The following is a 3612-nucleotide window of genomic DNA, read 5'->3' on the forward strand; positions in this document are numbered from 1 at the left end:
TAAGTTACCGTAAACCACACGATGTCCGCAGCATTTTTGGTCTGACCTCACAGGTCAACGGTTGACCTGAGACCTAAAAATTAGATACTCGTCGCTACGTCGCTCAACAGCGCAAACGCATGGTTTTCTGAGTTCTAGCTCAATAAGGGGAGAAACGACGATGGATCCTCTCTAGTCTCTTCCTTCCCAAGTCAGGTAACATATACCTACCATAGGTTAGAACATATACCCCGGTTCAAGTATGGAAAAGCGTTAGGTCATTCGAGGATTGATAAACGCTTAGCTGCCGAAAAACACACTGAAGCGTACACAAAATGTCAGAAATAACAATTTTGCTGAAACGTGCTAAATTGAACCATTCTTTCAGACTTGTAAAAAACTGATGCTTAAGCCCCGGTCCCACTAGGCGTTGCGACCACTTACGACCGCCTACGACCCAAATCATTGCCGACCACCGCCGACCATCACCGAATGCTGCAGATCCATCGCAATTACGGTTACCTACATATATAAAGGGTCGGCAATCATCGTACGACTAATCGCACAAGCGGTGGCAGACCATCGTACGAAGTTTGCCGAACCAAGAAAAAATTGGGACATGAGTCGCACGAATGACGTGCGAAACTCGGTGACAGCCGTGAGTACGTCATGCGATAGGTAACGACTGGCCGCTGACGACTGAAGATCTGTTCAAGACCTATCGCCGATTGCCGCACGATTGGTAAAGAGCGGATGTTCCGCTAACCAAATAAGTGGCAAGGGGGGGGGGCTGTTTACGTCCATCCCTGAGCTTTTCGGAAATATCTTCAAAACGACTGGAGCTAGGATGCCGAAATTTTCTGACTTTTCTTAAAACTAAGCTGGGCACTTTTCCTGAAAATTTTAAGTTGATATCTTTATCAGGGGAGGTTCCAGGGCATGGGGAATCGGGAGGTCCTATTCGTGAAGCGAGTCATTTAGTTAAAGATCACGATGCTGATGCATTATAACTGTAATTATTCATTATGTAGGTATATCAACATTATTTGTAGGTATAACAGCTTTAGAAGTGAACAAGAAACGGATCGTAGACGGTTCCAGGGAAGAGGAGAGAAGGTATAGGTATGTCACCTTCCACCTTCGGTGCCCTGATGCCGCCTATGAATATTCAATCTAATTTAGGCATTTTATCACATGTTTTTGTATCATAATGAGATTATTAATTTGCCAGCCCGTTTTGGTGACAGCACCAACAAAACATCCGATTGATTATGTATTTAATGTGCCTCCAAATTTCATAACCTGTAGGAATCCGGCTATTAATTTTCGAAATGCTTATTTTTATAATAAATGTCAAATTCTGATTCATCCTGCATCGATCGGCAGTAGTTGCGTCAAAATTGGTTGAAAAACATGGCCATGGTGAGGAGTTGAAAAAGCATCTGAAATGTGTAGTTTCTATCCCCCTCCTACCTTTTTGCGTTTTTTGGACTTCCATTCTTCAAAATGTAGATCACGTTGAGGGAATTGAATGCCATTCGAATTTTGAAAATCGGCAGGTTATATTTTGACACCAGCCGCATTTTCGGGTCAGGTCAGGTCATTGACCTATGGCGTCAGAAGTGAACCTCTGCACGATCTTCAGAGGTCGCAACTTCGCAACGCTCTCAGTGCCAGAGGAGCTTTCACAAGGAGATTAAACTTACAGGACGTAGTAGAGGTCTCACAACTTGTACATCTCAGATTTTTCCTAAAGGTCACATGACGAAAGGTCGGTTACGTGACCTCACCATTTCAAGTCAATGGGGGAAAATAAAAACTGCTATTTTGACGCTGGGAAAGATCTTAAGCTATCCCAACCCCAAGCATATCGAATCGTGATTTCATGCACTCTCATGAAATCATGCGATCCGTCACTTTTGCATTGTTAATGACGTCACTAGGGCCATATTAGTTTTTCGTCAATAACTCCCGATCCAATTGAACTAGCGAGTCGGGAGAGCCACCAATGGACTTAAAAGACCTGCCAAATTAAAAGATATGCGACATGACCTCATTCGACAAACTTCGTGACCTGTAAGCCCTGGCCTGACCGTGACCGGAGTTCAACCCCAACAAAAAGTATATCATTCGACAAGTCTCAACAAGGCGAACACGATGATGTCAAAATCGCGGCTTTGCGGCCTCTTTTAGCCAAGTTATTCATCAAAAACTGAACCCATAACTTTGGCACTTGACCTGACGTAAGATGTCACCGGTTGACCTAAGACCTTATAATCGGGTGTCAATAACTGTATCTCGTAACGGCGCACACGCTTGTTTTTCCTGAGACGCGCTAGCTCCATCAGAGGCGAAACGGGGAGGGGGGTCGTACCCGCCCCCCCCCCCCCCTTCGCCGGCGCGTAGAAGAAAACCAATATGTCCGGCGATGGTTAAGATCTCGTTCTTTTCCAGAGTCAACTGTTCAGCAATTTTCTTTTTCTTGGTCACGTTCCGTGTCGTGTCCCTCATGTTCTGGAGCTGGGCCGCCTGGAATGGTCAGTATTTTTGGGTCGGATCCCACCTCCGACTCGTGAGAGGCACTATATAGTAGGCGGTGCATCATTTCTTATTTCTTATTGCGATGTTTTTATTTGAAAATCTACTGAAAATGGACGATTTTTACGCATCCCCTTCATCGTCTACGGCTGATCTCAAAGTGAGAGCACTACATATGTTCGCGGCCGTGTGATAAGGGTCGGTATGAGATCTGAGATGTCCGTACCACTGTCGTCGACTAATTTCCGACTAGTGCCGTGCAATCGGCCACCATCGTGCGATTGCTCGGCGATCGAACCTTGGTGGTCTCGCGACTGGTTGCTGATCTTGGGAAGAACGTCGTGCGATTATCGGCGACTTGCATACGACCGCCGACCGCTCCCGACTAGGCCCGCGACCACCGAAACCTGTCGTGCGATACTCGCCCTCCTACTAGCGAACAATGAAATACTTGTTGCGGTTTCTCGCGAACTCTTTGCGACCAAATCGGTCGCCAGGAGGTTTTTAGTGCATCATCAAAAACCTCTTGGCGACCAAAATGACCTCGCGACGTCTGAAGACAAGTCGTTCATATCAACATCCAATCGTACGAGCTCTTGAAGAATTGCAACAACCTTTTGCCGACCACCGATCGCGGGCGGTCGTAAGTGGTCGCATCGCCTAGTGGGACCGGGGCTTTACATAACCATTCAGATATCGTATTAAAGACCTTCTGCTGCCTGGTCAACAGGTCGCAGCAATCAGCATATTTGTGGCTTTCAGAATTTATTGACCCCAAGCATCCTGGAATGCCACTCGTGGCTGCCAATTACCAAACTGATCTCTGGATTCTGATAGCGTCTAACGTTTTAACGACGCAGTCCCAAGACATTGCCCTGAGCCACAATCTTCGATGGCCGTTCACGATTACTGTCGCATTCGTCGGAAACTCTTCCTAAATCTCCGAATGACCTCAGCCTGGGGCCAGCTTCCCGTATGCAGATCTACGTGGAAAACCCTACTCACTGCAGACCTGTCACCTCCGTTGGACGTCGATCATCGGTGACGTCACGTCTGTAATGACGTCACCGGAGTCTGGAGACCGGTCGACGAGCG

The sequence above is a fragment of the Amphibalanus amphitrite genome, unplaced genomic scaffold (assembly GCF_019059575.1).
Source record: "Amphibalanus amphitrite isolate SeventyFive unplaced genomic scaffold, NRLGWU_Aamphi_draft 000051F_arrow, whole genome shotgun sequence".
NCBI classification, from domain to species: domain Eukaryota; kingdom Metazoa; phylum Arthropoda; class Thecostraca; order Balanomorpha; family Balanidae; genus Amphibalanus; species Amphibalanus amphitrite.